We start from the raw sequence: 27210 nt of genomic DNA, 5'->3' as shown, positions 1-27210 counted from the left end.
AGATCTCACCTTCAACAATCCACCCCATCCACTGACTTACAGTTTCTTCCAAAGTTGCAACTGAGGTGTCCACCTGGATGAATTCCTCAGATGTCCAAAACGCTGACATAGGGAGAAGATACAGCCCTTGTGGTTGAAATTGGCTTTTTCCTCTTCAATGAAGTGGAGAACCATATTCATTTGATGTAAAACCATAGGTCCCACACTCTTGGCTTGATAAGGCCTGGCCAAAATATTTCTGAAGGTTATGCTTAAACCAAAAATTATCACCTGTAATTTTAGATCGATTTATAAAACACTTCCTTCTTTTAAGATATATTTACATATTCTTATGTGCCATTAGTTGAGCTTAGCACCTAGTATGGATTGTCTCATTTTCCTCCCATATATGCTTGTGTGGTGCTCAATTTATTATGTTAATAGATGTATTAATATTTCTATAAATTTAACACTAAACAAGAAATTTAAAACTTTACATATATTTTAAAGTTTTGCAATTCAAAATTTGCATTTTAACCATAATCATGAGGTCCATTCACTAGCAATGTGCACATTCACAACGTGTTGCCACAACCAACCACATTGCTTGACCTGTTTCATCACCTCAAACAGAACCTCTGCACAGGAAGCAATATCACCTCCTCAACTTGATCCATAGTAATGTAATCCACCATCCACCTCTCTGGATTTCATATAAGTGAGATCACAACATCTGTGTATTTTTGTGTCTGGCTTATTCCTCTCAACATGATGTATTCAATGTTCATCCATGCCATAAGTTTCAAGAACTCTACCATTTTTGCTGCTGAATAACATCCCATTGAGGGTCTAAATCACCCTGGCCATTAGACATCCTTGGGGTCTGGCCACATTGTGCTTCTCATTTTGGGTTATGGCTCTACGGACATTATACAGTTTCTGAAATTCATTGAGTTCGTGATATTGCACCTTTTCTTCTGTATATTATAGTAGAGAAAGGAATGATTAAAGTCTTGCCATGCAAATCCCTTTGTACTGCATCTTTGAATTCCATTCTTCCTGAATAGAATATGACTTTGTTGTCCATAAGTGCAGCAGCTACTCAAAAATAAAAAGAGACATTAGGGGTCCCTAATAACTTTCCTGAGCTTCTGCACAATCCCTGGACCTTGTAATTTTGGACCTGGAATGTGTGCATAAATAAACCCAAATTTCTTTGTGCAACTATTTTGGTTGGGTGTCTCATACTGCAAGCTGAATACGATTCAAAATCAGAGTCACTCTTATTGTACATCTTAGAACTATTGTCACTTTTCCCAATAAGAAATGAGCAGTAAGGGAATGGAAAAATAACTAGATGCCACATGTATTCTGTAATAGTCACACAATGTTATGGCACTTTATTCTTTGATGACTGCCACTCATAAAGAAAAGCATTGATGAAGACCACAAAACAGAACTACTAGTATAAGACAAAATCCTCAAAAGCATGCCATAAGGAAATAAGAGAAAGAAAGTAATGCTGTTATAATGGAATCCTCTTTAGAATTCCAATGATATTGTCCTTGCATGTGGCTAGATGATTCTGAATTCATCTAGAAGAATATACTGGAACCAAGAATAAAATTAGGACAGGATAGTAGGAGACTTTCTCTATTCAACATTAAATATACTATGTAGATAGATAATTAAAAATAAGGACCAATCCATGCATGAGAATAACTTTCTAGAAATCTACAACCTTCAGATGTGCCTCTTGTGCAGAAAAGTCTTGAAAATTAGGGGCCCCAACCTCTCCAGAATATAAACTAATTCATCTCCCTCCAGTGTATTAGTGACAGACCTTTCCAATATCAAAAATTTGGAATCACTATAGCCCAAACAACCCTATAGAGGAATGGAAGATCAAAGGTGATGGTGGAATTATACAGAGAAGATAAGATTTAACAAATGAATATGAATGCTGCATTCATAAACAGATATCTCTTTTAGTCTTCAGTATTTTAGAGCAACTAGAAGTAAAATCCTAAAATTGTGGACTTGTAACCCATGTCAATCTGTGAAATATGTTCTACAAGTGATTGTAGTGCTGTGGTTTGAAACACATAGTTTTTAATATAAATGTTATTTTTCACAAAAAAGAAGGAAAATAGTTGATTGTGGTGATAAAAAAATATTTAAAAGTATATATATTATGCCCTCCAGTCTGCTATATTTGGAACACTGAGAAGGAAAGATCTGAGAGGACTATCTGGTAGGTCATGACAAACTCTGGGATCTGTCCTGTAACTAAGTGTTGAAGAGTGCTTTGAAAACTACTGATATTTTATTTCCTTGCTTTGTACATATATTACACAGTAAAATAAAATAAAAGTAATTTTAAAAATTAGGACCAAATGATTTCGGAGATTGTTCACAGTGTAAGCATAAAAATCATGAAACAGATTTTAATTCCAAAGAATTTGAACAAAGAAACACATCATATTTATTCTGTCTTTTGGAGATGAACATATTTCAGTCTTCCTCATTCTTCCATCTGGACCCTAGAAAACACCAGTTCTTTCCTTCCAAGTAAAGTCACTCTGGGGTGGGGTCTGCTCCCTTCCTGGCTGCCACCCACTCCCCACCCAACTCTCTGCACCTCTCTCCCCTGGGGTTCCACCAGCTCTACATGCCTACCAGGGCCGCAAGCTGCCCCAGTCACTCCGATTCCCAGTTGTATTTTGTCTTTTCCTCCTGAAGAGAAGCTGGAGACTGAAAACACTAAAGCTGGACACCTGCCCCCATGAGGGTGGTGGATAGTGAAACGCACATCCACTCCCAGATGGTGGAGAGGACAAAGAAAAGAAAGGCTAGAATGAGCAAGAGAGGGAAAGCCTCAGGCCACCTAACCCACCACGTTCCTCTCTGGTCTTGTTACCTGGGGATGGCAAAGATTTCCTACCAGCCCCTTGCAGTGGTGGCACCAGGAGCCCCTCGCCTCCATGGACAAGCTTACTTCCCCAAAGACACAGCAAGGCCAGTAGCCAGCGATGTACCAGCTCCTGGACCTCAAACCCTCCCACCAAGAATCCAGGATGCTCTGACATTTGATATTCACCCAAGAAAGGGGCTCGCATCTTTTTCAAAATACCACTCTGTTAGGAGATCTGAGGCAAAGCACTCATTTGTTTGCTTTAAATCTCCATTTTTTATAGAAAAGAATCAAACTCCAACCTTCTTCACATGAGAACTGGCTGGATATTCTTCAAAGATCATATTTGCCTCTATGTTCACACACAGTGTGAGCTAGAAGTGCCATTTTCAAAATTTGCCAAAAGCTTAGGAAATTAATGTCGTTCAATGCTTTTTAAAATCATGCATTCACCCTGTGTATAAGTTTTCTAAAGCTGCCAGAATGCAATATACCAGAAACAGAATGGCTTTTATAAAGGGAATTTATTATGTTACAAGTCTACAGTTCTAAACCCAGAAAATACATTCCAACTAAGGCATCCAAAAAAGTACCTTCACTCAAAATATCCAATGATTTTTATACGGGAAGGCACATGGCTGGTGTCTGCTGGTCCTTGTTTCCAGTTCTGTAGTTTCCAGCTTCTGATGTCACTGGTTTCCTCCCTATGTGACCATGAACCTTCACTTAGCTCCTAGGGACATGACTCTGAGCTCTGGCTTGATTAGCCTTTCATGGGAAGGCACATGGTGATGTCTGCTGGGTTCCACACATATCTAGGCATTTGTTCTCTTTGCCAACACTCCAAGCATCTCCAAACATCTATGTCTCTATCTACTATCAAGCATCTGTTTTCCAAGCAACTGAAACTGAGGTTTCTCCAAAATGTTCCACCTTTATAAACTTTAGTTACCCAATGAAGACCCACTTTGAAGGGACAGAGTGACAATTGGGCCACAAATAGGACACACAACTGGGTGTGTCATATCTCCACAGAAGTAATATAACCATAAAAATCACACACATGACTGAGCATCTCAAATCTCCAGAGAAGCTTCATCCTGTGGGAAAATTCATCTCCATCAGTGGACCAGTGGAAGCTGGAAACCAGACTCTGCTTACAAAATAAGTCCTGGGAGAGAGATAAGATGGACATTGCACCTCCAGAAGGGAGAAATTTGAAGGAGAACAGGGACATTTATCTGACACAACTCTAGATTGCACCAAGTAACCTCCATTAGACGTCAAGGGTTGTCTTCAGTGGATTGATTCTTGGTCCTTTGGGCCTCCTGGAGTGAAAACACAGTCCTTTCCAGTGCTCTTACTCCTGGTGTGTTCTCTTTCCCTTGAGAACTTCGAGCAATACAGATTCATTTCATCATCAGCTAGGATGTCCAGACATGGCAGTATTTATCTCTATTTTGCCATTGAGAGTCAGCATACTCACTCTCTTCTACCATGTTCAAGCATTCAGAGAAGACATAAACTATAATTCTGAAAGGAACATTATGGTGATGACCCCCAAGTGGGAACCAGCCAAATTCTCATCACAGTAGAGGGATAGAAAACTTAATATAGTAACACAAAGGATAACAATGGATCAGTGATGATGGTTAGTCTAAAACCAAATCCAAAACATGGACAGAGTCAATGAAAAACCCTTTAGTAAATAATATATAACTTATTATTGATTTATATAAATTATACGAACCATCACAATTAAGTGATAAACTAGAGGCAGAAGACTGGTTTTCTGAAAATGGGGAAGGTATCTAGAAAAGAGCAGATAGATGGTCTTTTCCAGGATTGTGGTATTACAGGGATATTCATTTTGTTAAAAGTTAGCACACAGAAAAGTTTATATTATGCTTTATTATATGAGTAATATATTTTTCAAACAAGATTTTTTTAGGCAAAGTCACGGTAAGAAGATTAAAAAATGGGTGATACAGTAAATACATAGCTTTTTCATTAATATTCTGTTGAAGGTTAGGAGAAAAGGAATACAAAGAGCACATATTTTACTCACAAAAATGGAGACAGTCACATATCTCATCAAATAAAATAGTGCAGGACATGCAGCCCAATCTTGCCTCTAAATGCATAATCCCACTGCAGGGGGACACCAAGATTTCTTACTTTGGTGACTAGGTGTTTGTATTAGTTAGGGTTCTTTAGAGAAACAGAATCAACAGGGAGCACTCGCAAACATAAAATTTATGAAATATATGACCGTGGAAATGCAGAGTCCAAAATCCGCAGGGCAGACTCTGAAGCCGATGACTCTGATGGAGGGTATGGATTAACTCCTTGGGAAACATTCATTCTTAAAATTGATATCTTACAACTTAAATAGTATAACATAAACAAAACAGGATTACAGACCTTGTTTCTGTAACTTATCAGGTGGTCAAAGTTCATACTTGTCATCTACTTTCTTTCACTACCCATTCCTTGTTCCCTTTACCATCAGCAAGCACTTCAGCTGGCCATGGTTCTTTGTCTGGTGGAGTGAAACAAACCTTAACTTCTGAAGTTTCACAACCATTGGTAGTCCTGCCTGGATTGGGTTGTTTCGGTTTTCCATCGATTTTAATCATAGGACACGGTAGTACTAAAAGATGCCCTAGGGTGTCTCCTAGATTCCAAGAAACCTTTTCTTTACCTCCATTATGTAGTTGCAGTCCTATTTTCCTCTGATAGTCAGGGTCAATCACCTCAGACAATAATGTAATCCCCTCTTGGCTTGTGGATCCAGTGGCATAAATAGCCCAAAGTGAGTAGGTAGCAGTCTTACCTTCCAGTTCAGTGGAATCATTGTTGTTTCTCCTGGAGGAAGCACTTCCCATTTTGGAACTAAAACCTGCAGAGCAGCAGAGCTCAGGGTTGCAGAGAGAGGAAACGAAAGTTTACCTAGTGGATCACTAGGGGTAATAGTGAGTGCTACCACTCCCATTTCCACCCTTTGGTTCTTGGACCCATGGATCCTGGCTATAGGAGAAACAGCACCATACAGCAGACACTGATTCAGGGCATATACAACTTCTTGGAGAACATTACCTCAGTCTTTCAAGGTATTTCTACCTCATTGACAACATCACTGAGTTTTCAAAAGGCGATTCCACCAATCCACCAAACCAGAGAGTAACATGAGTGCCCATTCCCACACTTCATTTGCTGTAAATGTTCCTTGATCAGAAGTAATGCTATGTGGAATACCATGATGATGGATAAGGCATTCTCTAAGCTCACAGATTGCAGTTTTGGCCAAAGTATTGCATACAGAGAAAAGAAATCCACATCCAGAGTATGTGTCTATTCCAGTTAGAACAAATCGCTGCCCCTTCCATGAAGGGAGTTGTCCAATGTAATCAACCTGCCACCATGTAGCTGGCAGGTCACCTCAGGGAATGGTGTCACATTGGGGTCTGAATGTGGGGCTCTGCTACTGTCAGATTGGGCAGTCAGCAATGGGTGTAACCAAGTCAGCCTTGGTAAGTGGAAGTCATGTTGCTGAGCCCATGCATGACCTCCATCTTTACCACCATGACTACTTTGTTCATGAGATCATTGGGCAAGGACAGGAATTGCTGGAGAAAGAGACTGATTGGTATCCATAGAAGGGTCATCTTCTCCACTTGATTATTAAAACCCTCCTCTGCTGAAGTAACTCTCTGGTATGCATTCACATGGGACACAAATATGCTCATGTTTTTGTGCCCACTCAGAAGGGTCTACCCACATACTTCTTCCCCAGATGTCCTTGTTACTAATTTTCCAATTATGGTCTTTCCAAGTCCTTAACCATCCAGCTAAACCATTAGTAACAGCCCATGAATCCATATACAAATGCACATCTGGCCAGTTTTCCTTCCAGGCAAAATGAACAACCAGGTGCACTTCTCATAGTTCTGCCCCCTGGGAAGATTTCCCCTCACCACTGTCCTTCAAGGTCACCCCAGAAAGGGGTTGTAGTGCTGCAGCTGTCCACTTTTGGGTGGTACCTGCATATCATGCTGAACCAGCTATAAACCAGGCCTGAGGTTTCTCTTCCTCAGTCAATTCACTGTAAGGAACTCCCCATGAGGACATACCTCTGGTCTGGGAAAGAGAAGGTAACGTGGCAGGAGTGGAACCCATGGGCATTTGGACAACTTCTTAATGTAACTTACTTGTGCCTTCAAGACCTCCTCTGGCCCTATCTCATATATACCATTTCCATTTTATGATAGAGTGCTGCTGCACATGTCCAACTTTATGGCTTGATGGGTCAGACAACACCCAGCTCATGATAGGCAACTCAAATCTCATGGTATCTTGGTGGCCCATGGTTAAGCATTCAGTCTCTACTAAGGTCCATTAGCAGGCCAAAAGCTGTTTCTCAAAAGGAAAGTAGTTATCCACAGCAGATGGTAAGGCTTTGCTCCAAAATCCTAAGGATCTGCTTTGTGATTCTCCTTTAGGGGCATGCCAAAGGCTCAAGACAGCATCTCTATTTGCCACTGATATTTCCAGCGCCATTGGGTCTGCTGGATGATATGGCCCAAGTGGCAGAGCAGCTTGGACACCACCTAGGATCTGTCACAGAACCTCCTCTTGTTCAGGTTCCCACTCAAAAGTCGTAGCTTTTCTGGTCACTCGATAAATGTGCCAGAGTAGCATACCCAAATGAGGAATATGTTGTTGCCAAAATCTAAAGAGACCAGCTAGGCATTCCGCCTCTATTTCAGTCATAGGAGGGGCCAGATGAAGCAACTTATCCTTCACCTTAAAAGGGATATCTCGACATGCCCAACACCACTGGACATCTAGAAATTTCACTGAGATGAAAGCCCTCTTTATTTTTATTGAATTTAACTCCCATCCTCTGACACTCAAATGCCATATTAGTATGTCTAGAGTAGTGGGTATTTCTTGCTCATTTGGTCCATTCAGCAGGATATCATCAATATAGTGGACCAGTGTGATGTCTTGAGGGAAGGGGAAAAGATCAAGGTCCATGCAGACAAGATTATGGCATAGGGCTGGAGAGTTGATATACCCCTGAGGTAGGATAGTGAAAGTATATTGCTGCCTTTTCCAGCTGAAAGCAAACTGTTTCTGGTGGTCCTTACTAATAGCTATTGAGAAAAAAGCATTTGCCAGATCAATAGCTGCATACCATGTACCAGGAAATGTATTGATTTTCTCAAGCAATGATACCACATCTGGAACAGCAGCTGCAATTGGAGTTACCACTTGGTGGAGCTTACAATAATCCACTGCCATCCTCCAAGACCCATCTGTTTTCTACACAGGTCAAATAGAAGGGTTGAATGGGGATGTGGTAGGAATCACCACCCCTGCAGCTTTCAAGTTCTTGAGAGTGACAATAATCTCTGCAATCCTTCCAGGAACCCAGTATTGCTTCTGATTTACTATTTTGCTCAGTAAGGGCAGTTCTAGTGGCTTCCTCTTGGCCTTTCCCACCATTATAGCCCTCACTACACGAATTAGAAAGCCAATGTGGGGATTCTGCCAGTTGCTCAATCTGTCTTATACCAATTATACATTCTGGAACTGGGAAAATAACTACAGTATGGGTCCGGGGGCCCACTGGACTCACTCTGAGATGGATCTAAGCTAAAACCCCACTGATCACCTGGCCTCCATAAGCCCCCACTCTTACTGGTGGACCAGAGTGACATTTTGTGTCTCCTGACATCAATGTCACTTCTGATCAAGTGTCTAATAATACCTGAAATATCTGATCATTTCCTTTTCCCCAATGCCCTGTTACCCGAGTAAAATGCCATTGGTCTCCTTGGGGAAGGTTTGGAGGAAGATTAACAGTATAAATTTGTGACAGAGCAACAGGATTCTCCCAGAAAGGGACATGGCCTCCCCTTAATTCAAGGGGCTCTGGATCTGTAAACTGTCTCAAGTCTGGAAATTGATTAAGGGGGCATGATTCTGTGTTTTTGTAATTTAGGTTAGACTTCTGTTCACTTGACCTAGAACCCTTTTGTTTATACAGCTCAAACAGGAATTTAGTAGACTGACTTTCTATTGCATTTCTAGGTAGCCCATGATTTACTAGGCAATGTCACAAATCTCTGCAAGTCATATAATTTTGACGTCTGCTTTGAGCTTGCCCTCTATTATAGTAGCCATGTCTACCGTGTCTTTGGCAATGAAGTGCTGCCACCTGGCTTCTGCCAACTCGGGATCCTCTCATCCCCATTGGGTTTAAGGATTCCATCTCTGTGACAGCAGTTCCTACAGTAACTTCTGAGCTACAGAGAAGTGCAACCACAGAGCTCTTTAGGGATGATGGTGCTAGTCTCATAAATTCATTTCTCACTGTTCTGGTAAAAGGTGCATCCTCTGAACATTCCTGGGGTGTAACAGCAGGTTTTGCATGATAAATACACTCTAAAATTCCAATCTCTGTAAGCCTCTGGATTCCCTCATCTACATTATACTAGGGAAGTTCTGGCATTTCAACCTCAGGTAATGTTGGCCACCTTTTGATCCATGTTTCAACCAACCATCCAAACAAACATTTAATACCTTTCTTCACCCCTCAAGCTATAACACTGAATGCACAATCTCTGCTTAGTGGGCCCATATCAATAAATTCAGCCTGATCCAGCCTTACATTCCTCCCACCATTATCCCACACCCTTAAAATTCTTTGCCACATATATTCCACTGATTTTTGTCTATATAAATTGGAAAACTCAAACAGTTCTTTTGGAGTGTTATGTAACTCCTCATGTGTGATACTTTGTACCTCACTTTTAGGGGCCTGTTGGGACTTCATTCTAGTTATAGGTCTGGAAGAAATGAGGGGTGGTGGTGGTGGGTCATGAAAAAAATTAGAAATATCTTCCAAGCCATTTGCTTCAGGTCCTTCATTTGCAGTTTCATCTGGTGATATGGGATTTCTCACTCTGGGGCTAATCCCTTCAGGAGGAGGTTAGGTGGCCAACTCTTCAATGCAAGCTGGAGGTGGGGCAGATATGTCCTCAGGGCAAACTATTACAGGGTTATCTAGAGAAGACTCAGCATCACCTTAGGTTTCAACCTCACCCCCAACATCAATATCAATCCATATGTCACCATCCCACTTTTCAGAGTTCCACTCCTTTCTAATCAATGCCCTCACTTTAACAGCAGACATCATGCAACATTGAGATTTCAGTTGATGTTGTCAAGTTGCTACTATAACAATAAGATTCTGAGTCTGATTTTCAGAGATCTTTAAGTCTATGGCAACAGGAAAGACTTTCCTTCAGAATACTCATAGAAATGTCTACATCTGTCAGACAGCACTTAAGTTTCTCTTTTGAAGCCTTAAGCCGATCTTTTTCACACCTTAATGCAGCCAGTGTATCTAACAGCAACCAGCTAACATGCATATACTTCTTATTTCCACAAAACCCTGTAAAATTGTCAAAAACATTTCCCCCAGAGCCTGGTTTCATACAAGCAAAGCATTAGGAGAATCAAATGGTGATATTTTGACTATCTCTTATGCCAACTAACCCCGTGGATAAGGAGTGCCATTCTGATTATGGGGATCAGAGTCCTTAGTGCCTTTGAGTCGAGTCAGAGTAGAAAACCATTCATAAAAACCCATTTTTAAGATTCTGTTTCTTAAGAACCACTCCTGGTACCAAGATGTATTAGTTAGGATTCACTACAGAAAGAGAATCAACAGGGAACACTCGCAAATAAAAATTTATAAAATTGTCTCCCATGACTGTGTGAATGCAACATCCAAAATCTGCAGGGTAAGCTGTGAATATGACAGCTGCGATGGAGGGTCTGGATGAACTCCACAGGAGAAGCTTGCCAACTGAAGCAGGAATAGAGCCTGTCTCTTCTGAATACTTCTTAAAAGGCTTTGCCTAATTGGATTAAGTGCCACTCATTGCAAAAGACACTACCCAGAGGCTGAGTACAAACGGAATCAGCTGTGGATGCAGCTGACATGATCATGATCTAATTCTATGAAATGTCCTCATTGCAACAGACAGGACAGCACTTGCCCAACCAGATAAACAAGTACAACCATTTGGCCAAGTTGACACACGAACCTGACAATGACAGTGTTAATTATTAAACACTATCCTTCCGTATGGCAACATGATGTGTGATGGAAATTTGGTTTCATCAGATTTAAGGCCATGTCTGAATCAAGGACAGGTCCATGCTCCATAAACTGATCAAAGAATCACAGTTTATGCCTCAGATCATTTGACTACTTGATACACAAACACTTCCTCTGCACCATTTATGACTTAATCCTGAAGAATCTTTTCAGAGCCCTCTTCACATCTTTATTCCTCAGGCTTTAAATGAAGGGATTCAGAATGGGTGTGACCACAGTGTATATCACAGAGGCTGTGGCACTTGGATGTGCATCCGGGGATGCTGTAGAACAAAGATACACTCCTAGGAGTGTGCAATAAAATAAGAAGACCACTGAGAGGTGAGATGCACATGTGGAAAATGCTTTATACATTCCTTAGATCATGCACACAGAAGAAGAAATCTTAAAATAAGAGTAAATGATACCAGTGAGCGGACCAAATCTCAGGATCCCAGTTGCAAAATACATCACTATTTCATTGATGAAGGTGTCAGAGCAGGAAAGTTGGACCATCTGATGAAAGTCACAGAAAAAGTGAGGGATCTCCACCTGTGTACAATAGGAGAGGGGCAGCACCAGTAAGCAGTGTAACAGGGATTGCAGGGCACTCACAGTCCAGGAAACCAGAAGCGGCAGGACACAGAGCCAGAGGTTCATGATGACCGTGTACTGCATGGAGTGACAGATGGCCACGAAGTGGTCATAGGCCATCACAGCCAGGAGGAAGTCATCCAACACCCCAAAGAGTATGAAAAAGTGCGTCTGTGTGAGGCAACCTGCATAGGTTATGACTTGGTTCTGCATGTGGATGTTCACCAGCATCTTTGAGACCATGTTGGAGGACAAACAGAGGTCAGTAAAGGACAGGTTGGAGAGGGAGAAGTACATGGGTGTTTGGAGGTGGGAGTCGGTAATGGTGGCCAGAATGATGAGCAGGTTGCAGAAGATGGTTACCAGGTACATGAACAGGAAGAGCCCAAAGAGGAACGTCTGCTGCTGTGGTTCCTCTGAAAATCCCCAAAGGAGAAGTTCTGAAACTCTTGTGTCATTTTCAGGTTCCATGTTTTAGATGTCACGACTCAAAAAGAGAGAAATAACACGATTAATTTTCAAACAAACAACCATGACTATTGTGTCCATAATTTACATCTTAGAGTCAGGAAATTAAATTCTGGATTTGTTTGTCAATTCTAAACAGAGTACCATCTCTGATTAGGAATTACTGTGCAAATTTTGAAATATTCCCCCAGTCAGCATTCATTCAAATGTCTTCATGAGAAATTCGTTCATTCATTTGAGAAATGATGTTCTATCCAGCTATGCATCAGTTACTGATGATCCAAGGGAAATGATGTGCTGATAACAAAAGTTGCCTGCAATATGGTGAAGAGGAAAGGAAATAAGTAAATAATGTCATAATCATATATTATGTGACATAGTGACAGCAGCTAAAATGAAATGGAAGCAGGTGAAATGGAGAGTTTGAGTAGGGAAACTCAATATTCGTATAAGAATGCTTGACAGGGAAACATTTGAACAGAGACCTCAAGATACAGAAGGCAGGAGTCAAAAGGATACGAGAAGTTTGTGACCAGTGCAGGAAATGTCCAGGGCAAGGACCCTAAGGAAAGAACTTGATTGACTATTCAGTGTCAACAAGGAAGGCAGTATTACTGGGGATTAGTAAAAGGGAGAAGATGAGAGATGGTGTAAGAGAAATTTTAAGAACAGGATGGGACCCCAATGATAAAACTCGAAGTTATAGAGAGTTCCTTATCATTGTTGTATTTCTTCATGTCATTAACTTTATCACAAAGATCATTTAATCAGAATAGTTGTAAGAAATGAAATGGATTAAATAGATAGTATAGAGAGAGGAGAGATAGAGAGAAATAGAGAGAGAGGAGTGATCATATATAGACATTCCTGTAAATATTAAGAGATTTACTATAGGATTTGGCTCAAGAGTATTGGAATTGACAAGTCCAAAGTCCATAGGACCTCTGAGTCAGAAACTCAATGAAGGTAACATTAAATTCCCCACAGAAACTGCACATTGTGACTTTCAATCAATGCAATGATGAAATTCCCAAAAGAAGATGAAATCCTGAAGTAGACATAGATATTCTTTTTTATGACTAACGAAATGCTCAATTCTCCCTTTTAAGTCCAACTGATTGGATGAGGAAATGCCTTGCACTGCTCAGGCCCATCTCCTTGGTTGATTGTAAGTGCAGTCAGCCATATACAGGCAACTGACCAATGATTTAAATCCATCTACAAAATACCTCCCAAGAATAGCCAGGGCAGTGCTCGCTTCACCATACATTTGGACACCATAACCCAGCTAAATTGACACATGTAATTAACCATTATGATCCATACCTCATAAACTTGTCACCCATACACATTTACTTAAATGTTACTTAATTTCATATAAGTTTAATAACATAGACCTAATTTCACCTAACATAATTCACCTGTCCTGCATATAACAGGCAATGTAATAACACATTCCCCACCAGAGGATGCAAGTGCTCAATTAAAATGAATTATTATTCTTAGGTCTTGTAACTTAAATACAATGGCATGAAATTAATAGAATTTATTTTTAAAGATATAGGGATAAGGGACGAGAAAAAAACGAAGATTTTGCATCTATACTAACATCATAAGGAAGCAAGAAGAAATATTCATTGTCTCCTCACTTCTGTAGCTGGTCATAGAGACAAAGCTCATATTTAAAACTACCTGCTTCCTCTACCCATTCCATTTTTTACTATGCCCTCAGCAAGCACCTCCTCTTGTCATGGTTATTTTCCTGGTAAGGCGATCCAATTTTTCAGTCCTTTAAGGTCTGGGCTGTTAGGAGACCTGTCTGGGTTGGCTATCACTGTGCTCCATTGACTTCAATCACAGGGAATGACAGTTTGGAGAGATGACTGAAGGGATCACCTATGTTCCCGACAAATCTTCTTCACCTACATCATGTAGTTACACTTCTATTTCCACTTGAAAATTAAACTCATTCACTTCAGCAAGAACAGTAACTCTCTTTTTAGCTCTTGCTTCAGAGGCATAAATACCCTAAATTGGCCTAATTGGGAATCTTATCTTCCAGTTCCGTTGAAACCTTGTTGTGTCTCCTGGTGGTACCACTCTTTCCTTTGGAAATAAGACCTCTGGACTGGCAGAGCATAAGGGTGAACATACAGGAAGCAAATGTTTTCTAACAAAGCACTAGGGTTAGATGTGCATGGGTGGTTCAGTGGTATAATGCTCGCCTTCCATGTGGGAGACCCAGGTTCAATTCTCTGACCATGTAACCCACAAAAAAGAAGCAAACAGCAAAACAAAGCCTAGGGGTAATAATGAGTGGTGCTGCTCCCATTTCCATTTCCTTGACATTGATAATGTAATGGTGTTATTGTGAAAATCCCTTTTCTGATGCTCCTTTTTATACAGGATTCTGAACAGATGAATAGAAAAAAATAAGGATAAAAGTATAAAAATAATAGGGGAGACAAAAGGTAATAATTGGAAAGACTGAAATAGTGTGCATCAATGAGAGGGATGCATACGTTCTTCTTTCCCCTTTTAATTTCATTTACTGGACTAATGCAGATGTTATAAAAATGATCTTGGTGAAGTATAAACAACTATGTCATGATATTGGGAGCCATTGATTGTATGGTAATGTTGGATTGTAAATGTGTGGATATTTCTCAATAAAATACATATTAAAAAATAGAAAAAAAAACAATTATTCATCAAGAAAAGGCAATGAATAAACATCAAGTCCTGTTAACAAAAAACAAAAAAAGGGCCACATACAGTGGCTGGGGATTTAGATCCTATACAGTCTTCTGGAGAACATTGTCCCAACACTTCAAGGTATTACCATCGAGCTAGCACTTTAATTGAATCTAAAAAAGCCCATTCCTCCATTCCATCAATCCAGCCTGTATCCAGATAATGGGGGACATGGTGAGACAAGTAAATTCCATTTCAATGCGCCCATTCCAGGACCTTATCTTCTGTAAAGTGGGCTCCTTGGACAGAGAAACTGCTGGGTGATGCCCATCATGGTGGATAATGCAAACTAGAGTTTCATAGAACCATTGCAAGCAAGGAAGAAAAATTGATATCAAGAGGACACATCTATTCCTGTAAGTAAGGAACAGTGCCCCTCCCATTACAAAAGTGGTTCAATGCAAACAACCTGCCACCATATTGCAGGTTGCCACACCAAGGAATATTGCCATATCAGGGATTGGGTGTTGATCTCTCTGTTGGAAGAATGGGCATTCAAAAGAGGCTATGCAGAATTTGGCCTTGGTGAGTGGAAGACCATAAATTGCTGAGCCTATGCATAACCTTCATCCCTATCACCATAGCCACTCTGTTCGTGAGTCCATTGGTCAATGACAAGTGTGGCTGAGGAAAGAGGCCACCAGCTGTATGCACATGTAATGATTATGTTAACGTGTCAATTTGGCCAGGTGACACTGCAGTTGTTTGGATAAAAGAGCACTGACCTAAATAGTTACTGTAAGAACATTTTGTGGCCTCAAATTATCAATAAGTTATTAATGAGTATCAATAAATTTATCAAATAAATATATCAAATATATCAAGATATTTGATATATATATAAGTATATATCAATAAATACATCAATGATTTATTAAATTATCAATAAATCCATAAGCATTATAGATGTTTGTACCTACAATCAAGGAGGAGATTGCCTTGAAAACTATTGCTTTTTTATTCCTTTGCTTTGCTTTATATGTTATACTACATGATAAAAAAAAATTTAAGAAAAACATCCTCCTCTGCAAAAATCACCCTCTTTGACAGCCTCCACATGAGACACACAATCTCCAGTTTTTCACCCACAGAGAAATGCCAAAACACACAGACTTCCCCTGATTTCTTTTTTTGAATATTTTCCACCCTGAAACACTGTACATACAAAAAATATCAATATTTTCCGAAATGCACTTCAACCAGCAACCACAGAACAGAACTCAAAGTTTGGCATGTGCTACCTCTGCGCAATCCCAGGTCCTTCCACCCAGCTACTCTAAGACACCAAAGAACAAAAAGAAAAATCAATGCAATGACTCAGTATTCACACTCATCTGCCAAACATCAAGCTCTCTGCTACCACTCGACCCTCTCCCCTGTCCCACTCCCAATCTCCAGGGACACTTGGGTTATGTGCACTCCAACTTTCTTCATGTTCACAGCCTCATTATTTCTTTGTGAACAATATTTTATTCATGTTCTTTCCCAAACCCTGATCATTCAGCCAAATCACTTGCCACAGTCTACAGACTGGTAAACCAATGCAGCTCTGGAACTTTCTCCTTCCTATCAAAATGAATGACTGGGTGTACTGCTCAAATGTCTTCCCACTATGAGAGTTTCCATTCATTGCTTTCCTTCAGGGATAGCCTAGAAAGGCCCAGTAGTGCTGCAACTGTGCACTTAGGGTGTACCTATTTATCATGCCATCTCAAAACAAAACCCAAATTTTACTTCCTCGGTCAATTCATCATAGGGAACTGCCCAAGAAGCCATAGCAGCTAGATGTGAAACAGAAGACAATGAGGCAGAAATGGAGACCATCGACATTTGGTCCACTTCCTCCCGCAAATTATTCATGTCTTCACAGCCTGCATGAACCAGATATCATATATACAAGAGTCATTTGATGATGGAGTGCTGTTGTGTACTCCTAAATTTATGGCTTGATGGATCAGAAAGTACCCATCTCATGAGGGGCAACTTGGGTCCATGGTAATATGGTGGCCCATGGATAACCATGTGTCCAGCCTCTTCTAAAACCCAACAACAAGGCAAATGGTGTTTCTCAGAAGGAGAGTCGTTCTCTACAGAGGATGGTAGGGCTTTGCTCCAAACTCTTTGGGGACTACAGTGTGAGTCTACCATAGATACTGCCAAAGGCAATAAATGGCCTCTCTATTTCCCACTGAAATTTCCAGCATAATTGGATCATGTGACCTAAGTACCAGAACAGTGTACATGGTAGACTGGACCTGTCGTAGACCGTTCTTTTCATCCAAGTTAGCAGTCAAATCTAGCAGCGTTTAGATCACTCAGTAAATGGGATGGAAAACCACACCCAGGTGAGGAATATATTGCCTCCAAATCCAAAGATATCAAATATGTGTTTTGTCCTTTTTGGGGTGGTAAAGCGAGCCAGATACATCAGCTGTTCCTTTTCCTCAGAAGGGATATCTCAATATTCTCCACACTACTGGACACCTAGAAGTTTTACTGATATAGAATGCCCCTGAGCTTCAATTGTTTTTTTCTCCTCCCCTCTGACATGTAAATGCCTTACCAATAAGTCTGGAGTAGATGCTTAATCTAGTTCTCTAGACCCAATCGGCACAATACCATAAATATAATGGACCAGTGTGATGTTTATGGAATGAAGAGACAATCAAAATCCTTGCAGAATAGACTATGACATAGCCTGGAGATTGATAGATCCCTGTGCAAGACAGTGTTGAGGTATTGCTGGCCTTTCTATCTGAAAACAAACTGTTCCTGTAGATCTTTATAAGTGTCAAAAATGTATATGCCAGGTCAATAGCTGCATAACAGGTGTGTCAATTTCCCAACTTCTACAAAGTATACCGTACAATGGGTTAGCTGAAACAATCAGGATATACTGGATCATTCTTTGAGACTAGAAATATAAAAATCTAAATGTTAAAAAGGGACAGTCCCTGGAGACTGTACAGCTTTGGGACTGGCTACCAGTCATCCTAAAGTCCTTGGTTTTTCTGGCTTCCATTATCTTCCAGTACTTTTCTCTGGCCTTCTCTAGAGGGCCTCCAGGGATGGAATTAAGATGCATCTTGGCTCAGTTGCCTACATCCACAGTAAAAATACAATCTTCAAATAGTCTTCAGTTATCTTTGGATTATTTGATTCTTCAATTCACTTGACTGGTAATATCACATCTGGCACATCAGCTGCAGCTGGACTCAACACCTGGTTAATTTAATGAAATCCACTGTCATCCTTTAAGATCCATCTATTTTCTTTGCAGGTCAAATAGTAGAATTGAATGGAGATACAGTTGGAATCACCATCCCTGCATCCTTCAAGTTCTTGATGGAGGTACTAATCTCTGAAATACCTCCAGGAATGCAGTATTCTTTGATTTCACTCTTTTACTAGGTAAACTCAGATCTAATTCCTTCCAATTGGCCTTTCCTGTTGTAATAACACTCATTTCACACCTCAGAGAATTTGCTGAGTATGTCTGTTTCAATTATGCATTTAGAACAGGTGAAATAATCACAGAATGGGGTGGTAACCAAAAGAAATCACTGTAGAAACAAATTTGAGCTAAAACTCCACTGATCACCTGACCTTCCTAAGTCCTTATATTTACCGGGGGACCGTGGTGACATTCTGGGTCTCCTAGAATCATTATCAGTTCAAAGCCAGCGTCTAAATGCCTGAAATGCATTATCATTTCCTTTTCCCTGATGCACAAACACCCAGGTAAAAGATCATTGGTCTATTTTGGAACAGTTGGGAGGAATAACAAAACTATAAATTTGGGGCATTATAGCAGTGTCCTTTCCATTGGCATCCTAGCATTGGTTCCTTCAAAGGGATCTGGGCTTATCAGTTGCCCAGAGCCTGGGAAGTTACTGAGGGGCTATGAATCTCGTTCATAATTCAAGTTAGGCTTCTGTTCACCTGAACCAGAACTCTTGTGCTTATGCATAGCAAAAAAGAATCTTGTAGACTGCTCATTCATTTTACTTCTAGGTACCCCAAGAGCAAGAACCAATAAACATGTCAATATGAGTCAGAATATTCTGATTTCAGCTTCTCCTCTGCTCTCCACTCTCATAGCCATACCCAACTGGTCTTCAGCAATTAATTGCTGCCACTTGGCTTCTACCAATATTTATGGATCCAAGTTCAGTGCCAGTAGTTCTCACATTAGTATTGATATACCAAAACAAAACAAAACAAAAATAAACAAACAAACAAAAACAACAATAACAAAAAAACTGAATAGTGGGTCTTATGGGAATGAAGGAGCAGCTCTCACAAATTTATTCCTCGAACTTGCGAAAGGTGTATCCTCAGACATTCTAGGGGTGGGTAAGAAGGCCTGATAAGATAAATGCACACAAATATTGCAATCTCTCTAAGCCTTTGGATCCCCTCATTTTACATTATATGAGGACAGTTCTGTCATTTGCACCACATTAAATGTAGGATACCTTTTGGTCATTGTTTAACCATCCAAACTTACAAACTAATATAGCTCTTTTTAATTCCTCAAGTTACATGATTGAATCCAGAATCTCTGCTTAGTGCATCCATTCAAGAATTTGACCCTGATACAACTTTATTTTCATTCTACAATATCTCACATCCTTCCTAAATATTTCCATGCAGATTCCCCTGATTTCTGTGTTGCATACATGGGGAAAAGCATTCACTTCTTTTGGTGTGCAGTACACCTCCTCATAAGTCACATTTAGTACCTCCCCCTTGGGGGCTGTTCCGTGTCGTTATAGGGCTGGAAGAAAAGAGGGGAGACCAGGTGTCATGAGAGGAAATAGCAGTGTCTTTGTAAGCCAACAATCTCAGGCATTTCATATGGTGTTATTCAATGAAACTGGGTTAATATCTTCTGTGGAGACTGGGAACCCTCATTCCTCAGAGCAGAATGTCACAGTTTTCTCTGGCAAATGCTCAGCAGAATCCAGAGTTTCAAAGTCCCCCAACATCATCATCACATATATGTTAAAATGCCAGTTTTCAGGATCCCATTCATTACCAGTGGATATGCACACTTTCACAACAGACACCTTGCATACTGCATTGAAATTCAGCCACTCATAAGATGAAGTTATGAAGATGGGTTTCAGAAATGTCAACCTGCAGCTAGAAAAACTGAGTCTCTATCAGGGCACACATAGATGCCTCCATGTCCCTCAAGGGCCACTTGAGATGTGAATTGAATCCCTGGTTTCAATCTTCTGCTCTGATGTGTATGGCAACCCCAGGAAACACACATATATACACTCATGGAAACACACCCAGAGGCACAAACAACACACATAAAGTCAGGAACAGAAAAACAGATATACATGCACAAAGACAGACTCAGACGTAAACAGACACATAGAGACACAAGCACATACACACACAGATACGCACACACAGAATGCACACAAACACAAATACATACTGAAAAATAGGCACACATATACACAGACACACAAACACTGAGATGCAGAAACACACACTGGAAAATGGTCTCCTGTTGCCCAGTTAACACCACAACAACTCAGTAAGCCAGGAGTGAGTACAGTGCAAGCTGACAACATTGTATTAATTCCACAAAATATTTAGGAATGGTACCCAGAAATTCCAGCTGGAAAGGCTCCTTGCATATGAAAACTAGGGGCTTCCTTTTGATATGACAATTTTCTGCCCTGAATTTAAAGAAACATTAAAAAAAACTACTCTACAAGGAAAGAGAGAGAGAATGTCAAGACTGAAGAGAATAATCATACTTTTAAATCACCCCTCAGGGATTTTGATAAAGAAACTGTCCTTGGTTCTGGTAGCATCCCAACTTTGGGATACCCACAGTAACTAATAAAAGAGCAAAAATGAGTGTAGCCAAAACAAAAGTAGTGGTGTTTTCAGAGGGTGCAAAGACACCATACAAATGGAAAACCCAAGAGTAAAATCAGCAAAGAGAACAAAAGAAAATTTCACAAACTAAATTACAGTAAGTAGCACACATTCTGGGAATCTTTTATGTGAAATGGCAGAAGACCTGTAAATGATAATAGATGCAAAAAATCTTGCTTTGAGATGAATTTGATTTTGAAGCTCAGATCTACCATATCTTATTGTTGAAATCTGATTGAGGTCAAGCACTTTCAAATCTTAATAAAGCCCCTCTAGGGGTGGATTGGGTAGGCATACTCCTGAGATGGCTAAGATGTTAAATCAATATCTCTAAAAAACTTAGATGGTTCCTTCCTGGCAGAGAATGAACGGTTTTTCAGGGGATGAGATGAGTTCATGTTTTCTACACTCAGATTCTTTATTCTTTCTAAGTAAGTCCCCAATTCTACCTCCTTAGGAAAACAATCACAGATGTGCCCTGTAGATTACAGAGGACAAAGTGCCCTGTGCTCAAATGATAAAAGCACTTTCACATGAAGGGGGAAGGTGATGGTATTTTAGAAAAAGAAATAGCTGCAAAAGATGAAAGGTGTAATAAGGAAAAGAGAGATGTGAAACCAAAGGGGAATGCATAAGAAATGCTAATTATTATTAATTCAAAGGAAGAAGGATTTCTAAATTTTAAAGGTAACATGAGAAACATAAAATGTAACACTGGAAGATGGATTTCACCTCACAAAAGGTATGCACCTTGATGAAAAGAAATTGATAAACTTTCACATTGTGTCCCTAAACACATCTACACATACAAAATAGAGCTAAAACTCAAGCAGAGAGGTATCTAAAAAATCAAAAGAAAGAAAAGAAAACCTCTAGTTGTGCATTAGAATAGTTTCAATCAAGACAATTAAAACACTCAGGTGCCAGTATACAGAACAAGACTTCAACAAAAACCAGCTGAAATATGAGAATTAAATGACTATTAAAGTCACATTAATTCAACTTTCCCAATACAGGAATAATTTCCAAGTAAAGTTTTTTGTATACCAACTTACAGTTGTTGAATAACAATCAACTTTCCTCATGTGATACCCAATGTGGGAGTGTTTGTCTCATGAAATGTTGTTGCCCAGTAAAATCTACCTCAATTGAACAGCAGCTCTGCCATCAACAGAGAAACATTCTCAAATATACCTTTCTGAAAGCAAAGCCATCACTTCACTACCCGTTTCTCCATTGCTAATACCACATTTTCCCCTGCTCCCATTTAGGACAACACTCAGTGGACAGATATTCTGCTTTGAAAGGAATCACTTTCTTCCATCATTCCCTCTGCTAATTGTACCTCCATTTATATCACTGTCAACAGGAATTCCTGCATTGCTGAGTCCAATGGACACCTTTTTCACATGACAAATAAATACATTGAATATCACACTAGCAAAAAAAAACACAATGACGTCTCAGCTCTAGGCTGGGATGAACCAGCTCTCAGATGACCTCAGGGAAAAGTGCTTGGCTTCTATTTCCCAGGCTCTTCATCTGCAAAATCTGTTGTGCTTTCAAACTCACCAAGATGCTCTCTATGGGAAGGAGGTGTCCATGTGGAAGTACAAATTCCTTCTTGGGAGGTTGTTAATGGGAGTGAAGGTCTTTCTCCATCAAGATATCAGGGAGGAGTCTGGCATTCGTTTCCTCACCAGAGCTGGGTCTTCAAAGGAAACAAGCATGTTCCGTCCAGCCCAGGGCTGCACAGGATGAGAGACAGCAGCAGAGAAGATCCTTACAGCTCTCCTATAACTGCACATTAGGCACATTTCCTTCTTACTTCTGCCCTGTGGGACTCTAGGTTGGACAGGAAGGAAATTTTTCCTACTGATTCTCTGTTCCCAATAGCCCAGGTAGGGGAAAAGGGAATCTCTTTTTTATTATTCTCCTCCATTGACTGTCGTGCCTTCCATAGATCTCACCTCCAACAATTCACCCTATCCACTGACTTACAGTTTCTTCCAAAGTTACAGCTGAGGTGACGACCTGGATGATGTCCTCAATTCTCCAAAGTGCTGACATGGGGACAAGATACAGCCCTTGTGGTTGAAATTGCCTTTCTTCTCTACAATGAAGTGGAGAACGATATTCATTTGATGTAAAACCATGTGTCCCACACTCTTGACTTGATGATGTCTTGCCAAAACAAAGATGAAGGTCATGCTTGTAACAAGAACTACCACCCATCATTTTAGCTCAATTTATGAAATACTTCCTTCTTTAAGACACATTGGACATTCTTACATGCCATTACTTGAACTTAGCCCCTAGTATGGATTGTTTCAATTTCTTTCCCCGTATGTCCTTGTGTGGTACTCAAATTATTATGTTAACATATCCATTAACATTTTTATAAATTTAACACTAAAGTAAAAGTTAAAAGCTTTAAATAAGTTTTAAAGCTTTGCAATTTAAAACTTGCGTTTTAACCATAAACAGGAGTTCATTTCAATAGCGATGTGGACATTCACAATACTTTGCTACAATCAACATCATTGCCTGACCTGTTTCTTCACTTCAAACAGAAACTCTGCACAGGAAGCGATATCACCTCCTCAACTTGATCCCTAGTAATGTAATCCACCCTTCACCTCTCTGGATTTCATATAAGTGAGAATATAACATCTGGGTATTTTGTGTCTGGTTTACTCCTCTCAACATAATGTATTCAATGTCCATCCATTTTGTAACATATATCAAAAGCTTAATCTTTTTGCTGCTGAGTAATATACCATTTAGTGTCTAAAGCACATTGGGAAATATACATCCTTGGGGACTGGCCATATTCTCCTCCTTGGTTTGTGTTCTGTCTCTATGGACTGTGTCCAGTTTTTGAAATTCATTGAGCTCATGGTATGGCTTCTTTTCATATATATATTATAGTAGAAAAATGTATTTTTTAAAGATTCACCTTGCTCATTCCTTTGTACTGCATCCTTGAATTGCAGTCTTCCTGAATAGGATCCAACTTCCATGTCCATAACTGCAGCAAAAATAAAAGGAGATGTTAGGGATCTCTAACAGCTTTCTTGAGCTGCTGCACCATCCCTGGACCTCCTAATCCTGGACCTGGAATGTGTGCATAAATAAACCAAAATTTCTTTATGCAACTGTTTTGCTTGGGTTTTCTGATTCTGGAAGCTAAACACTATTCGTTTAGATTCACTCTTCTTCATACAACTTAGTATAACTAGTTGCATTATACCCCTTGAAATTTGATGGAGTCACTCTTATTTCCATATACATTTGCCTTTGCACTCTGTATTACATGCTACAACTACTAGAATTTATGAACTCAGATGTCTGTGTGTTGTGGAATGCCCCATCCAAAGAAATGCACACACACACACACACACACACACACACACACACACACACTCACACACAAGCACAGCACTCCCAGGTTCATGGCCTGGCTAATACCATCCTCTTCTCACCGCCATCCACATGGAGTAGGTTTGGAGTGAATACAATGAGAACACACAACATCAGATGCATACTCTGAAAATATTTAGAAACGGGAACATGGAATTGAATCCAGCAAATCCCACAGGGAGAAGTACACAAAAACTTTAATTTTGATCTGGTCATTCTCCTCAGTGTTTAAATAAAATAATATCTGCTGTGAAAGCAGAGAGAGAAGAAGATGAAGTGGATTAGAGAATAAGTATAATCTCAGGTCTTCCCTGAGAGATTGTTTTGAATGAAGATTGCCTGGGTTCCGGTGGCATTCTGACCAGGATATATCCCCTTGATGCCCTGAAATACTAAAAAAGAGCAAAAACAATGTATACAAAAAAGAGTAGTGATACTTTTTCGCAAAGCAAAACATCAAGCAGATTGAACCCCCTAAAAGGAAAATGATCACAGTAAAAGAATATCTCACAAAAGTAAAGAGAATAAATACAACACCTGTTTGCAATTTCTCTGTGATGCAGTAGAAGATGTTACATGTAAAATTTTTGAAATTGGATAAACTCTGGTTTTGAATCTTGGATACACCAAGTATTTTCTGATAAACTTTGATAAGAAGTGAAATATTCTAAATCTTTCACCAATATACTAGGGGACACCGTATCCATCATCCTGAGAAAGTTGAGCCATGCCCATTGTAAGTAAAAAGTTTTGATAATTCCATCCTCATAGTAATGTTATCAGTGGTAATTGAATAGGGCTGATGTTTCTTCTCCTTCTCAAATGTCTCATTCTTTCCACAACACATGTCCCCAATTCCATGGTTGTATTTCATTTCCTCACCACATTCCCAGCAATTGCCGAATTTGTTGATATTCATATAGAGCCACACATCTTCCATATTATAAAATGGGTGATCATATTCCACGACATGGATTCCCTGGTGACTTCCTGCTCCACAGTGATGCAACCTTCCATACTTCATGCACAAGCTGGATGCTTAAGGCCGACCCGCCCTCACCCCCCCTCACTACCATCTGCCTTTACCTTTCTGATCTGTAAGACATTGAACATGACTTGCTATTTTGCAAGAACTCCATAGTTTCCGTATTTGGTGACTTTATATTTTTGCTTCCCTCTTCCTAGAATCTTTCCAATAGTTTCCCTTGAAGTTTATCTTTCCTGTCCTTATGGAATATCCTACAGACATTCAGGGTGAGCTGGAGTCATCTACTTTATAATCTAATACCTTACATCCTCTACAGGAGACCATGACTTCTTGTGTGCACTTAAATTGTATGGTAGCAATACGTGTGCTGTTTTTATTAAATGCCATGCATTTTTTCCCTTGAAGAAGTCAGTCCTTAGGGATGTTGCAATAGTCTACATACATTTCCACCAAGACCTGATGAGTTGGTGACTGGCTATAGAAAAAGCTGATGAAATATATATTTCAAGAATGATTAAATGTTGTGATTTCTCAGAAATGCCAATGATGAGTGAAAGGGTAGAAGCAGATAATTGGTAAAATAAATATGAAAGGCATGCCTCTAGTTTATTCTAACTTGAGATCCCATAAATGGGTCAATAGTACATGCTGTAATAATTATAGTATAGAGTAAAAAAACCCATAGGAAATGTCAGAGTGCCTCATGAACAGTTAGGTGTGTTCAGAATAGCCTCATGATATCTTTGTTCACTTCGTGTACATGTGTGAGTGTATGTGTCACAGATCACAAGGTTAGGTGAACTTTTGACTCTGAGAAATGGTCAAATTCTCAGAAGCTACTGCACTAACAACAAGAATAGTTGGTTTTTGTTTGTTTGTTTGTTTTATAAAATGAATTGAAAGAAAGAAATCCCTGCCAACAGGCAACAGGTCTTTTGAGGATAGAGCTGAATGGAAGAGTGAGGATGGAGAGTAAAAATGGAGCCAGGGTGGGAGCCGAGGTTCCTTCAGACAAAGGTTGCTGCCCCTTCTTGTCATAGTCCCCACATCTCACCCTGGCCTTCCTGTTTTACCTGGGTCTGTACCATGTTGATTGGACACACAGTTTTGTAAGGGCCCAAGTAGATAAGGCAGCTTCCTCACTCAATTCCTTGTGCAATGACCTTTCATTATTTTAGGGCTTTGGGTTTTGACCTACTTTTGACAGTCCCAAAGGGCACATTCAGTCTTTTTCTCTTCCTTGTCCAACATGCAAAGCTCTTTCCCAGATCACCCTTCTGTTATCCTGGGCAAACCACGACAATCTGTGTTGATTTGTTTTGTCTCCTGTAACATTTATGGGAGAATTTTGGGTGATATGCACAGTTGTAATTGTACTTTAAATTCCCCAGTAAACTGTATGAGCCAAAGGATCAGGAATGATGCATGTTTTGTTGTCTTTTGAGTCTTAGGGAAGGCATGTGAAAAAATATGCACTTTTTCAGACAACAAATTTAAAGAAACTATGAATTTATGAATTAAAAAATTGGCAGGGCAAATGAAACCAGGTTACATATAGTCGTGATCTTATTGGAAACCTGTACTAGAGAAAATTGAATGGAATCGTTAAATCTACTTTCAGAAAGACAAGGTGTAAAAGAGTAATAATTTAATAATATTGCTATTGATTAATAATGAAATAGAAAAGATCTTGGAAACAAAATAATATACAAACACAGTTTCTGAAAATGCAAGGAGAAAATTGTTTTTTTAAAGGTTTTCAAAAACAATTAAATTTTTTTTCTGTTAAAATGCATGGAGAAGTAGCAGTAGGAATTCTGATTTTGTCCAACAGAAAGATATATGGATTCACACATATTTGTGAATAGGATGAATGTGAAAATTAACGCATTCTGAAGATGTGTTCTTCTAAATAGATGCAGAGCCCAATTCAAGCTTTAGAAAGAGTTCTAACCAAAAGTAGAAGAAATAGCACAAGGGAAATGATCATGTGGAAACAAGATGTAA

General features: G+C 39.7%; 1 pseudogene; it reads right to left on the bottom strand.

The window, feature by feature from the left end:
• Positions 1-11213: 11213 nt before the first annotated feature.
• Positions 11214-12134, bottom strand: LOC143649260 (olfactory receptor 7A17-like; annotated as a pseudogene).
• Between the last annotated feature and the right edge of the window lie 15076 nt (positions 12135-27210).

Source organism: Tamandua tetradactyla, chromosome 11 (genome assembly GCF_023851605.1).
Source record: "Tamandua tetradactyla isolate mTamTet1 chromosome 11, mTamTet1.pri, whole genome shotgun sequence".
Classification (NCBI taxonomy): domain Eukaryota; kingdom Metazoa; phylum Chordata; class Mammalia; order Pilosa; family Myrmecophagidae; genus Tamandua; species Tamandua tetradactyla.
Note: the sequence above shows the minus strand (reverse complement) of the source record. Positions and strands in the feature narration are given on the sequence as shown.